The sequence below is a fragment of the Ranitomeya imitator genome, chromosome 9 (assembly GCF_032444005.1).
Source record: "Ranitomeya imitator isolate aRanImi1 chromosome 9, aRanImi1.pri, whole genome shotgun sequence".
NCBI lineage: Eukaryota > Metazoa > Chordata > Amphibia > Anura > Dendrobatidae > Ranitomeya > Ranitomeya imitator.
Window position 1 is genome coordinate 15,011,690 of NC_091290.1, and position 15,401 is coordinate 15,027,090.

Sequence of the window (15,401 nt, forward strand, 5' to 3'; positions counted from 1 at the left end):
TTCTCCAACTTTGCATAAAGAGAGTTTGCCCGTAGGAGGTCGAAGACTCTGCCAACATCTCTCCAGTGGGAGTCAATATCTGGAGAAAAGATGAGAATATCATCCAGATAGACTACAACCGAGGTGGAAAGCATATCCCGGAAGATGTCGTTGACAAAGTCTTGGAAAACGGCAGGTGCATTACAGAGCCCGAAGGGCATCACCAGATACTCATAGTGCCCATCTCTGGTGTTAAATGCCGTTTTCCACTCGTCCCCCTCACGGATGCGAATCAGGTTATAAGCACCCCGCAGATCTAGTTTAGTAAACACTCTAGCTCCCCGAAGCCTATCGAAAAGCTCAGATATCAACGGCAAAGGGTACTTGTTCTTAACTGTGATAGCATTAAGACCCCTGTAGTCTATGCATGGACATAGTTCTCCATTCTTCTTCTGCACGAAAAAGAACCCTGCCCCAGCAGGTGACACTGACTTCCTGATGAACCCTCTTGCCAGATTCTCTTGTATGTACTGAGACATTGCCTCCGTTTCCGGGAGAGATAATGGATAGACTCGACCCCGGGGAGGCTCAGCACCAGGCAAGAGATCAATAGGACAGTCATAGGGGCGATGGGGCGGAAGAGTCTCCGCTGCCTTTTTGGAGAACACGTCTGCATAAGACCAATATTGCTTGGGGAGAGAGGAGAGATCTGCGGGTACCTCTGTAGTAGTAACCTGAACGCACTCTCGATGACACCTGTTCCCACAAGATTCACCCCATCCCAGAATTCTGCCTGAGGACCACTCGATGTGAGGAGAGTGGTACCGTAACCAAGGTATCCCCAAGAGAACCTCATCAATTCCCTCAGGAATGACGAGTAGAGATATAATCTCCTGATGAGATGGTGACATGGACAGAGTAAAAGGGATAGTTTGATGTGTAATCTGTGTGGGCAGTGTCGACCCATTCACCACTCATACCGTTACTGGTTGAGATAGCATGACCAGAGGAATTGCTTGACGTTGGGCGAAGGCTGAAGACATAAAATTGCCCTCCGCCCCAGAATCCACGCAGAGCTCCACCGAGTGAGAGGATGAGCCCAATGTTATTGTCCCCTTAAAGGACAATTTGGAGGCAAACGTCGCCGTGTCTAGTGCACCTCCACCAACTACCACTAGACGCTGACGTTTCCTCGACCGCTGGAGACATCTGGAGGCAAGATGTCCAGACTGTTGGCAAAGATGACAAATCTGGAGTGCACGAGCGGTCCGGGACTTAGATCCTGCTCGAGACTCTACCACAGGCTCATGGGGCTCAGGAGCCTGGTCTGGAGATTCCAAAGGTTTGGCGAAGGTGGGAGCCAGCCGAAACCTCTGCCTACACTGGGCTCGCTCTAACCTCCGCTCGTGAAAATGGAGATCAATACGAGTGGATAGAGTTATTAATTCCTCCAGTGTGGCGGGAATCTCCCTAGTGGCCAGGGCGTCCTTAACGTGGTCAGCCAGCCCCCTCCAAAATATTGGAATGAGGGCTTTATCCGACCACTCCAGCTCAGAAGCTAAGGTGCGGAAGTGGACGGCAAAATGACTGACCAAGGACGAGCCCTGAGTCAATGCCAACAATTGGAGCGCCGTATCATGGGTGACACGAGGTCCCAAAAAGACCTGTTTCAGAGTGCTCAGAAACAACGGAGCACTCTGCACCACATGATCGCTACGCTCCCATAGCGGCGTAGCCCCCTGCAACGCTCTGTCCGACAGAAGAGACACTATAAATCCCACCTTAGCCCGCTCTGTAGGGAAACGAGAGGCCAGAAGCTCGAGATGGATAGAGCACTGACTCACGAAACCCCTACAAGACTTACTGTCACCAGAGAATTTCTCTGGAAGCGGGAGGCGAGTTAGAGTCGGGACAGGAGCGGCAGTGGACAAGGTGGCTGCAGCAACACTAGCAGCCTGAACAGCGACAGCAGTGACATCCACAGCTGAGGTTGAACGCTCAAGAGCCGCCAACCTTCCCTCCAGCTGCTGGATGTACCGCTGTGAACGCTGATCGTCCATCATTTACTAGCCAGACCCTGGCGCTAGTATTCTGTTAGGACTGGCGGAACGCACCAAGAAAGGTGATATAGATGCGTTCGCAGTCCGGGGTCCACCGTGCAGGTGAAAACCTGCTGCTAGTAAATACAGACTATATGGCGGTACACTAAAGTATATACACGTGGGTTCAACCTCACCCAGCGTGAAGGGAGCAATCCTGTTGCGTCACAGGATCGCGGTACCGCACCTAATGCGCGAGCGAGTAGTCAGCGTACTTAACCCCAACTGGGATTGAAGTCCGATTAGACCCTCGCTGGCACTACACCGCAACTGGGTGTGTAAGGAAACTAAGTATAAATATATAAATGCACCGGAGTGCGAGCAATGCCGCACTGACGGACGCCACCAACCACACTGGCTTGGGTATGGAAAGCGCAAGGCAAGCGCACGGCGCCGTACAGGCGGACACAGCAAGAGGACGCTGTAATGTGTGTATCGTGCAGATGATTAGTCGGGCGCTAGATAGCTACCAACATCCGCGAGCAGACAACAACTCTAGGGAGGGATATTTAGGAGCTTTCATCCATCGACATACATTCATCTACACACACATATAACATTATGAGACAATACTAGCGCACGGCCGTGCGGTCATGCGCAGTTTATATAGTTGCAGCACAGGAAGTGGCCACAGAACTTTTGCCCTTCCAAGACCTGCCAAGAGGACCAATGGAATGTGCCGCAGAGCCTGAGCACATGACCCTTGATCTCCAACGGGAGATCTTACCCTGGGCATGATCAGTATGTGCAAATAAGGACTTAGATCCAGAAACGTCCACTCGCCGCTGCCCAGCACTGGCTTTAATGGCAGAAGCAGGAAAAGCAGCAGCAACTCTTCGCACAGAGTCAGACTGAGCGAGACGCTGGGATCGACGTCCCTGCTGAGCAGACTCCACTGCGGCTGGAGGAGAATGGGAGACCGCAGCGGAGACGGATCGAGATTCCCCCTGTGCAGCAGAGGAAACTCGACTCCTAACATTACCCCCCCTCCTTGGGCCTCGCTACGTTCGAAGGCAGCAATGAGCTGCGGAGCCCGAATGTGCTCAACAGGCTCCCAGGACCTGTCCTCGGGGCCATAACCCTTCCAGTCTACCAAAAAATTTTTTTTACCACGCACCACCTTGCACCCCAAAATAGCGTTCACCTCATAATCGTCCGTAGATGAACCCGATGTCCGAGCAGATGACTCGGAGAACCGGGACATATACACGGGTTTCAAGAGGGACACATGAAAGGTGTCGGTGATACCCAGGCGTGGCGGAAGGGCCAAACGATAGACCACAGGATTAACCTGCTCGAGGACCTTGAATGGGCCCAAGTAGCGAGGAGCAAATTTAGTGGACTCAACTCGCAGCCTGATGTTACGGGCGGAGAGCCACACCAAGTCGCCAGGAGCAAAGGTCGGAGCGGGACACCGATGAGCATCGGCGGAGGACCTCATTCTCTCTTTAGAGGCCCAAATGGCATCCTGAGTGCGGTCCCAAATATCCCGTGCCTCCACAGCCCAGTCTGCCACCCTGGAGTCGGCGGAAGACACGGGCATAGGCACAGGTACCCGTGGATGCTGACCATAGTTGAGGAGGAATGGGGTTTGTCCAGTGGAGTCGGCTACGGCGTTGTTCAGTGCAAACTCTGCCCATGATAGCAAGGATGCCCAGTCATCCTGCCTGGCTGAAACAAAATGTTGCAGGTATGTGACCAAGGTCTGGTTGGCCCTCTCTACCAACCCATTCGTCTCGGGATGATAAGCGGAAGAGAGATTCAACTCAATACTGAGAAGACAACAGAGCTCTCTCCAGAACCGAGACGCAAACTGGGGACCCCGGTCACTGACAATTTTGTCTGGCATACCATGCAGGCGGAAGATATGTCTAATGAACAACGCTGCCAAGGCCCGTGCAGAAGGTAACCGTGGTAGCGGCACCAAATGCACCATTTTTGAGAAATGATCGGTGATGACCCAAATGATGGTACAGCCGCGAGACTTGGGCAAACCCACAACAAAGTCCATCCCGACCATCTCCCAGGGCCTATCTGCCACCGGCAAGGGATAGAGCAAACCAGCTGGCCTTTGACGCAGAGATTTATTTTTGGCGCAGGAGACACATGCCAGAACATAATCCCTGACATCCCGGACCATATGCGGCCACCAGTACGTCCTCGCCAGTAGCTCAGATGTCCTCTTTGTCCCAAAGTGTCCACCCACCCTGGACGAATGAGCCCAAGAGAGAACCTCCGGTCGCAAATTAATGGGCACAAAAGTCTTGCCCGGAGGCACAGACTATAGTGAAACCGGCGCCACGGTTCTCAGGCTCTCGGAAGGGACAATAAGCCGAGGCTCCTCTTCCTCCTCCTCAGTTGACATAAGGGAGCGAGAGAGAGCGTCAGCACAGATATTCTTCTCCCCGGCGAGATAATGAAGGGAAAAGTGGAACCGGGAGAAGAACAGGGACCATCTGGCCTGGCGAGAATTTAGCCGCTGGGCTGTCTGCAAATAGACCAAATTTTTGTGGTCCGTGTAAACTTGGAAGGGAAACCGCGCACCTTCCAGAAGGTGTCTCCACTCCGAAAAGGCCAACTTCATTGCTAGCAACTCCCTGTCCCCGATGGAGTAGTTCCTCTCCGCTGGCGTGAAGGTCTTAGAGAAGAAGAAGCATGGATGCTTCTGACCTTGAGCATCCTTTTGGTAGAGGACTGCTCCAGCACCAACGGACGAGGCATCCACCTCCATTAGGAATGGCTTATCCACATCGGGACGATGTAAGATGGGAGTGCTAGCAAAGTGGGACTTAATAGAAGTGAAGGTCTTGGAGACCTCTTCCGACCACAATTTGGGATTCGCTCACTTCTTGGTGAGGGCTACCAAGGGAGCTACCAGAGTTGAGAAGTGGGGAATGAACTGGCGGTAATAGTTTATGAACCCCATAAAGCGCTGCACCGCTTTAAGAGAATGGGGCTCTTGCCAGTCCATCACAGCCTGTAGTTTGGCAGGATCCATAGCCAATCCCTGGGCGGAGAGGATATAGCCCAGGAAAGGTAAGGACTCCTGCTCAAACACACACTTCTCCAACTTTGCATAAAGAGAGTTTGCCCGTAGGAGGTCGAAGACTCTGCCAACATCTCTCCGGTGGGAGTCAATATCTCGAGAAAAGATGAGAATATCATCCAGATAGACTACAACCGAGGTGGAAAGCATATCCCGGAAGATGTCGTTGACAAAGTCTTGGAAAATGGCAGGTGCATTACAGAGCCCGAAGGGCATCACCAGATACTCATAGTGCCCATCTCTGGTGTTAAATGCCGTTTTCCACTCGTCCCCCTCACGGATGCGAATCAGGTTATAAGCACCCCGCAGATCTAGTTTAGTAAACACTCTAGCTCCCCGAAGCCTATCGAAAAGCTCAGATATCAACGGCAAAGGGTACTTGTTCTTAACTGTGATAGCATTAAGACCCCTGTAGTCTATGCATGGACATAGTTCTCCATTCTTCTTCTGCACGAAAAAGAACCCTGCCCCAGCAGGTGACACTGACTTCCTGATGAACCCTCTTGCCAGATTCTCTTGTATGTACTGAGACATTGCCTCCGTTTCCGGGAGAGATAATGGATAGACTCGACCCCGGGGAGGCTCAGCACCAGGCAAGAGATCAATAGGACAGTCATAGGGGCGATGGGGCGGAAGAGTCTCCGCTGCCTTTTTGGAGAACACGTCTGCATAAGACCAATATTGCTTGGGGAGAGAGGAGAGATCTGCGGGTACCTCTGTAGTAGTAACCTGAACGCACTCTCGATGACACCTGTTCCCACAAGATCCACCCCATCCCAGAATTCTGCCTGAGGACCACTCGATGTGAGGAGAGTGGTACCGTAACCAAGGTATCCCCAAGAGAACCTCATCAATTCCCTCAGGAATGACGAGTAGAGATATAATCTCCTGATGAGATGGTGACATGGACAGAGTAAAAGGGATAGTTTGATGTGTAATCTGTGTGGGCAGTGTCGACCCATTCACCACTCATACCGTTACTGGTTGAGATAGCATGACCAGAGGAATTGCGTGACGTTGGGCGAAGGCTGAAGACATAAAATTGCCCTCCGCCCCAGAATCCACGCAGAGCTCCGAGTGAGAGGATGAGCCCAATGTTATTGTCCCCTTAAAGGACAATTTGGAGGAAAACGTCGCCGTGTCTAGTGCACCTCCACCAACTACCACTAGACGCTGACGTTTCCTCGACCGCTGGAGACATCTGGAGGCAAGATGTCCAGACTGTTGGCAAAGATGACAAATCTGGAGTGCACGAGCGGTCCGGGACTTAGATCCTGCTCAAGACTCTACCACAGGCTCATGGGGCTCAGGAGCCTGGTCTGGAGATTCCAAAGGTTTGGCGAAGGTGGGAGCCAGCCGAAACCTCTGCCTACACTGGGCTCGCTCTAACCTCCGCTCATGAAAACGGAGATCAATACGAGTGGATAGAGTTATTAATTCCTCCAGTGTGGCGGGAATCTCCCTAGTGGCCAGGGCGTCCTTAACATGGTCAGCCAGCCCCCTCCAAAATATTGGAATGAGGGCTTTATCCGACCACTCCAGCTCAGAAGCTAAGGTGCGGAAGTGGACGGCAAAATGACTGACCAAGGACGAGCCCTGAGTCAATGCCAACAATTGGAGCGCCATATCATGGGTGACACGAGGTCCCAAAAAGACCTGTTTCAGAGTGCTCAGAAACAACGGAGCACTCTGCACCACATGATCGCTACGCTCCCATAGCGGCGTAGCCCCCTGCAACGCTCTGTCCGACAGAAGAGACACTATAAATCCCACCTTAGCCCGCTCTGTAGGGAAACGAGAGGCCAGAAGCTCGAGATGGATAGAGCACTGACTCACGAAACCCCTACAAGACTTACTGTCACCAGAGAATTTCTCTGGAAGCGGGAGGCGAGTTAGAGTCGGGACAGGAGCGGCAGTGGACAAGGTGGCTGCAGCAACACTAGCAGCCTGAACAGCGACAGCAGTGACATCCACAGCTGAGGTTGAACGCTCAAGAGCCGCCAACCTTCCCTCCAGCTGCTGGATGTACCGCTGTGAACGCTGATCGTCCATCATTTACTAGCCAGACCCTGGCGCTAGTATTCTGTTAGGACTGGCGGAACGCACCAAGAAAGGTGATATAGATGCGTTCGCAGTCCGGGGTCCACCGTGCAGGTGAAAACCTGCTGCTAGTAAATACAGACTATATGGCGGTACACTAAAGTATATACACGTGGGTTCAACCTCACCCAGCGTGAAGGGAGCAATCCTGTTGCGTCACAGGATCGCGGTACCGCACCTAAAGCGCGAGCGAGTAGTCAGCGTACTTAACCCCAACTGGGATTGAAGTCCGATTAGACCCTCGCTGGCACTACACCGCAACTGGGTGTGTAAGGAAACTAAGTATAAATATATAAATGCACAGGAGTGCGAGCAATGCCGCACTGACGGACACCACCAACCACACTGGCTTGGGTATGGAAAGCGCAAGGCAAGCGCACGGCGCGGTACAGGCGGACAAAGCAAGAGGACGCTGTAATGTGTGTATCGTGCAGATGATTAGTCGGGCGCTAGATAGCTACCAACATCCGCGAGCAGACAACAACTCTAGGGAGGGATATTTAGGAGCTTTCATCCATCGACATACATTCATCTACACACACATATAACATTATGAGACAATACTAGCGCACGGCCGTGCGGTCATGCGCAGTTTATATAGTTGCAGCACAGGAAGTGGCCACAGAACTTTTGCCCTTCCAAGACCTGCCAAGAGGACCAATGGAATGTGCCGCAGAGCCTGAGCACATGACCCTCGATCTCCAACGGGAGATCTTACCCTGGGCATGCTCAGTATGTGCAAATAAGGACTTAGATCCAGAAACGTCCACTCGCCGCTGCCCAGCACTGGCTTTAATGGCAGAAGCAGGAAAAGCAGCAGCAACTCTTCGCACAGAGTCAGACTGAGCGAGACGCTGGGATCGACGTCCCTGCTGAGCAGACTCCACTGCGGCTGGAGGAGAATGGGAGACCGCAACGGAGACGGATCGAGATTCCCCCTGTGCAGCAGAGGAAACTCGACTCCTAACACAGTCTTCCCAATATTCTAGGAAACATTCTTCCCAATATGCTAGGAAACATTCTTCGCAATATTCTAGGAAACATTTCTTCCCGATATTCTAGGAAACATTTCTTCCCAATATTTTGTGAAACATTCTTCCCAATATTCTAGGAAACATTCTTCCCAATATTCTAGGAAACATTTCTTCCCAATATTCTAGGAAACATTTCTTCCCAATATTCTGTGAAACATTCTTCCCAATATTCTAGGAAACATTCGTCCCAATATTCTAGGAAACAGTCTTCCCAATATTCTAGGAAACATTTCTTCCCAATATTCTAGGAAACATTCTTCCCAATATTCTAGGAAAAAATCTTCTCAATATTCTAGGAAACATTCTTCCCAATATGCTAGGAAACATTCTTCGCAATATTCTAGGAAACATTTCTTCCCGATATTCTAGGAAACATTCTTCCCAATATTCTAGGAAATATTTCTTCCCAATATTCTAGGAAACATTCTTCCCAATATTCTAGGAAACATTCTTCCCAATATTCTGTGAAACATTCTTCCCAATATTCTAGGAAACATTCTTCCCAATATTCTAGGAAACATTCTTCCCAATATTCTAGGAAACATTCTTCCCAATATTCTAGGAAACATTCTTCCCAATATTCTGTGAAACATTCTTCCCAATATTCTAGGAAACATTCTTCCCAATGTTCTAGGAAACATTCTTCCCAATATTCTGTGAAACATTTCTTCCCAATATTCTGTGAAACATTTCTTCCCAATATTCTAGAAATCATTTCTTCCCAATATTCTAGGAAACATTTCTTCCCAATATTCTAGGAAATATTTCTTCCCAATATTCTAGGAAACATTCTTCCGAATATTCTGTGAAACATTCTTCCCAATATTCTAGGAAACATTCTTCCCAATATTCTAGGAAACATTCTTCCCAATATTCTAGGAAACATTCTTCCCAATATTCTAGGAAACATTCTTCCCAATATTCTGTGAAACATTCTTCCCAATATTCTAGGAAACATTCTTCCCAATGTTCTAGGAAACATTCTTCCCAATATTCTGTGAAACATTTCTTCCCAATATTCTGTGAAACATTTCTTCCCAATATTCTAGGAAACATTTCTTCCCAATATTCTAGGAAACATTTCTTCCCAATATTCTAGGATATATTTCTTCCCAATATTCTAGGAAACATTCTTCCCAATATTCTAGGAAACATTCTTCCCAATATTCTTGGAAACATTTCTTCCCAATATTCTAGGAAATATTTCTTCCCAATATTCTAGGAAACATTCTTCCCAATATTCTAGGAAACATTTCTTCCCAAAATTCTAGGAAACATTCTTCCCAATGTTCTAGGAAACATTCTTCCCAATATTCTAGGAAACATTCTTCCCAATATTCTAGGAAACATTCTTCCCAATGTTCTAGGAAACATTCTTCCCAATATTCTGTGAAACATTTCTTCCCAATATTCTGTGAAACATTTCTTCCCAATATTCTAGGAATCATTTCTTCCCAATATTCTAGGAAACATTTCTTCCCAATATTCTAGGAAATATTTCTTCCCAATATTCTAGGAAACATTCTTCCGAATATTCTGTGAAACATTCTTCCCAATATTCTAGGAAACATTCTTCCCAATATTCTAGGAAACATTCTTCCCAATATTCTAGGAAACATTCTTCCCAATATTCTAGGAAACATTCTTCCCAATATTCTGTGACACATTCTTCCCAATATTCTAGGAAACATTCTTCCCAATGTTCTAGGAAACATTCTTCCCAATATTCTGTGAAACATTTCTTCCCAATATTCTGTGAAACATTTCTTCCCAATATTCTAGGAAACATTTCTTCCCAATATTCTAGGAAACATTTCTTCCCAATATTCTAGGAAATATTTCTTCCCAATATTCTAGGAAACATTCTTCCCAATATTCTAGGAAACATTCTTCCCAATATTCTTGGAAACATTTCTTCCCAATATTCTAGGAAATATTTCTTCCCAATATTCTAGGAAACATTCTTCCCAATATTCTAGGAAACATTTCTTCCCAAAATTCTAGGAAACATTCTTCCCAATGTTCTAGGAAACATTCTTCCCAATATTCTAGGAAACATTCTTCCCAATATTCTAGGAAACATTCTTCCCAATATTCTAGGAAACAGTCTTCCCAATATTCTAGGAAACATTTCTTCCCAATATTCTAGGAAACAGTCTTCCCAATATTCTAGGAAACATTTCTTCCCAATATTCTAGGAAACATTCTTCCCAATGTTCTAGGAAACAATCTTCTCAATATTCTAGGAAACATTCTTCCCAATATGCTAGGAAACATTCTTCCCAATATGCTAGGAAACATTCTTCCCAATATTCTAGGAAACATTCTTCCCAATATTCTAGGAAACATTCTTCCCAATATTCTAGGAAACATTTCTTCCCAATATTCTAGGAAACATTCTTCCCAATATTCTAGGAAACAATCTTCTCAATATTCTAGGAAACATTCTTCCCAATATGCTAGGAAACATTCTTCGCAATATTCTAGGAAACATTTCTTCCCGATATTCTAGGAAACATTCTTCCCGATATTCTAGGAAACATTTCTTCCCAATATTCTAGGAAACATTCTTCCCAATATTCTAGGAAACATTCTTCCCAATGTTCTAGGAAACATTTCTTCCCAATATTCTAGGAAACATTCTTCCGAATATTCTGTGAAACATTCTTCCCAATATTCTAGGAAACATTCTTCCCAATATTCTAGGAAACATTCTTCCCAATATTCTAGGAAACATTCTTCCCAATATTCTAGGAAACATTCTTCCCAATATTCTGTGAAACATTCTTCCCAATATTCTAGGAAACATTCTTCCCAATGTTCTAGGAAACATTCTTCCCAATATTCTGTGAAACATTTCTTCCCAATTTTCTGTGAAACATTTCTTCCCAATATTCTAGGAAACATTTCTTCCCAATATTCTAGGAAACATTTCTTCCCAATATTCTAGGAAATATTTCTTCCCAATATTCTAGGAAACATTCTTCCGAATATTCTGTGAAACATTCTTCCCAATATTCTAGGAAACATTCTTCCCAATATTCTAGGAAACATTCTTCCCAATATTCTAGGAAACATTCTTCCCAATATTCTAGGAAACATTCTTCCCAATATTCTGTGAAACATTCTTCCCAATATTCTAGGAAACATTTCTTCCCAATATTCTAGGAAACAGTTTTCCCAATATTCTAGGAAACATTTCTTCCCAATATTCTAGGAAATATTCTTCCCAATATTCTAGGAAACAATCTTCTCAATATTCTAGGAAACATTCTTCCCAATATGCTAGGAAACATTCTTCGCAATATTCTAGGAAACATTTCTTCCCGATATTCTAGGAAACATTCTTCCCAATATTCTAGGAAACATTTCTTCCCAATATTCTAGGAAACATTCTTCCCAATATTCTAGGAAACATTCTTCCCAATGTTCTAGGAAACATTTCTTCCCAATATTCTAGGAAACATTCTTCCGAATATTCTGTGAAACATTCTTCCCAATATTCTAGGAAACATTCTTCCCAATGTTCTAGGAAACATTCTTCCCAATGTTCTAGGAAACATTCTTCCCAATATTCTGTGAAACATTTCTTCCCAATATTCTGTGAAACATTTCTTCCCAATATTCTAGGAAACATTTCTTCCCAATATTCTAGGAAACATTTCTTCCCAATATTCTAGGAAATATTTCTTCCCAATATTCTAGGAAACATTCTTCCCAATATTCTAGGAAACATTCTTCCCAATATTCTTGGAAACATTTCTTCCCAATATTCTAGGAAATATTTCTTCCCAATATTCTAGGAAACATTCTTCCCAATATTCTAGGAAACATTTCTTCCCAAAATTCTAGGAAACATTCTTCCCAATGTTCTAGGAAACATTCTTCCCAATATTCTAGGAAACATTCTTCCCAATATTCTAGGAAACATTCTTCCCAATATTCTAGGAAACAGTCTTCCCAATATTCTAGGAAACATTTCTTCCCAATATTCTAGGAAACAGTCTTCCCAATATTCTAGGAAACATTTCTTCCCAATATTCTAGGAAACATTCTTCCCAATGTTCTAGGAAACAATCTTCTCAATATTCTAGGAAACATTCTTCCCAATATGCTAGGAAACATTCTTCCCAATATGCTAGGAAACATTCTTCCCAATATTCTAGGAAACATTCTTCCCAATATTCTAGGAAACATTCTTCCCAATATTCTAGGAAACATTTCTTCCCAATATTCTAGGAAACATTCTTCCCAATATTCTAGGAAACAATCTTCTCAATATTCTAGGAAACATTCTTCCCAATATGCTAGGAAACATTCTTCGCAATATTCTAGGAAACATTTCTTCCCGATATTCTAGGAAACATTCTTCCCGATATTCTAGGAAACATTTCTTCCCAATATTCTAGGAAACATTCTTCCCAATATTCTAGGAAACATTCTTCCCAATGTTCTAGGAAACATTTCTTCCCAGTATTCTAGGAAACATTCTTCCGAATATTCTGTGAAACATTCTTCCCAATATTCTAGGAAACATTCTTCCCAATATTCTAGGAAACATTCTTCCCAATATTCTAGGAAACATTCTTCCCAATATTCTAGGAAACATTCTTCCCAATATTCTGTGAAACATTCTTCCCAATATTCTAGGAAACATTCTTCCCAATGTTCTAGGAAACATTCTTCCCAATATTCTGTGAAACATTTCTTCCCAATTTTCTGTGAAACATTTCTTCCCAATATTCTAGGAAACATTTCTTCCCAATATTCTAGGAAACATTTCTTCCCAATATTCTAGGAAATATTTCTTCCCAATATTCTAGGAAACATTCTTCCGAATATTCTGTGAAACATTCTTCCCAATATTCTAGGAAACATTCTTCCCAATATTCTAGGAAACATTCTTCCCAATATTCTAGGAAACATTCTTCCCAATATTCTAGGAAACATTCTTCCCAATATTCTGTGAAACATTCTTCCCAATATTCTAGGAAACATTTCTTCCCAATATTCTAGGAAACAGTTTTCCCAATATTCTAGGAAACATTTCTTCCCAATATTCTAGGAAACATTCTTCCCAATATTCTAGGAAACAATCTTCTCAATATTCTAGGAAACATTCTTCCCAATATGCTAGGAAACATTCTTCGCAATATTCTAGGAAACATTTCTTCCCGATATTCTAGGAAACATTCTTCCCAATATTCTAGGAAACATTTCTTCCCAATATTCTAGGAAACATTCTTCCCAATATTCTAGGAAACATTCTTCCCAATGTTCTAGGAAACATTTCTTCCCAATATTCTAGGAAACATTCTTCAGAATATTCTGTGAAACATTCTTCCCAATATTCTAGGAAACATTCTTCCCAATGTTCTAGGAAACATTCTTCCCAATATTCTGTGAAACATTTCTTCCCAATATTCTGTGAAACATTTCTTCCCAATATTCTAGGAAACATTTCTTCCGAATATTCTAGGAAACATTTCTTCCCAATATTCTAGGAAATATTTCTTCCCAATATTCTAGGAAACATTCTTCCGAATATTCTGTGAAACATTCTTCCCAATATTCTAGGAAACATTCTTCCCAATATTCTAGGAAACATTCTTCCCAATATTCTAGGAAACATTCTTCCCAATATTCTAGGAAACATTCTTCCCAATATTCTGTGAAACATTCTTCCCAATATTCTAGGAAACATTCTTCCCAATGTTCTAGGAAACATTCTTCCCAATATTCTGTGAAACATTTCTTCCCAATATTCTGTGAAACATTTCTTCCCAATATTCTAGGAAACATTCTTCCCAATATTCTAGGAAACATTTCTCTCCAATATTCTAGGAAATATTTCTTCCCAATATTCTAGGAAACATTCTTGCCAATATTCTAGGAAACATTTCTTCCCAATATTCTAGGAAATATTTCTTCCCAATATTCTAGGAAACATTCTTTCCAATATTCTAGGAAACATTTCTTCCCAAAATTCTAGGAAACAATCTTCCCAATGTTCTAGGAAACATTCTTCCCAATATTCTAGGAAACATTCTTCCCAATATTCTAGGAAACATTCTTCCCAATATTCTAGGAAACAGTCTTCCCAATATTCTAGGAAACATTTCTTCCCAATATTCTAGGAAACATTTCTTCCCAATATTCTAGGAAACATTTCTTTCCAATATTCTAGGAAACATTTCTTCCCAATATTCTGTGAAACATTTCTTCCCAATATTCTAGGAAACAGTCTTCCCAATATTCTGTGAAACATTTCTTCCCAATATTCTAGGAAACATTCTTCCCAATATTCTAGGAAACATTCTTCCCAATATTCTAGGAAACATTCTTCCCAATATTCTAGGAAACAGTCTTCCCAATATTCTAGGAAACATTTCTTCCCAATATTCTAGGAAACATTTCTTCCCAATATTCTAGGAAACATTTCTTTCCAATATTCTAGGAAACATTTCTTCCCAATATTCTGTGAAACATTTCTTCCCAATATTCTAGGAAACAGTCTTCCCAATATTCTGTGAAACATTTCTTCCCAATATTCTAGGAAACAGTCTTCCCAATATTCTGTGAAACATTTCTTCCCAATATTCTAGGAAACATTTCTTCCCAATATTCTGTGAAACATTTCTTCCAAATATTCTAGGAAACATTCTTCCCAATGTTCAAGGAAACATTCTTCCCAATATTTTATGTATAATGACTTCTATCACTTCTCTGACGACACGTCCATCCCGGACTATCTGCCCTCATCATCGCCCCAGGTGTTTCTGATGTCAGGTGTCTGCAGGTAGGACTCACGGACAGTGGTGAAAGGATTGTGTTATAATCACACCATTTTCTCAGCTCTTTCTCATCGTCATGCTTCTCTCCATGATACTTCCATGCTACTCCTGTATTATTTTCTTCCCCCTTCATTCAGATCACATTTCACTCTGAGCTTCTCCAGCTGTTTTCTATTTTGTTCACAGAGACTATTAAATATTCACCACTGTGATCACAGTGACAGCGGGGTTAACCCCTTATTTGCTGCAGCATCAAACTCCTTGTTTATAGAAAAAATATGACTCCTCCTTCACTGCCTGATTTTATGGGTGACTGTTAATGAGATTTAGGCCCATTTATGAAGAGTGA

General features: G+C 43.8%; 1 long non-coding RNA gene across 2 annotated transcripts in view; it reads right to left on the reverse strand.

Moving 5' to 3' along the window:
• The window catches only part of LOC138649059 (uncharacterized), a 126,111-nt gene extending 110,925 nt beyond the window's left edge, over nucleotides 1–15,186 (reverse strand). The window contains exon 1 of one of the 2 annotated variants that reach the window (XR_011315230.1): nucleotides 15,103–15,176. This is a non-coding gene — a long non-coding RNA (uncharacterized lncRNA). Of the gene's footprint in view, nucleotides 1–15,102 lie in introns of both variants that reach the window. The other variant, XR_011315229.1, reaches the window with a different exon arrangement.
• Between the last annotated feature and the right edge of the window lie 215 nt (nucleotides 15,187–15,401).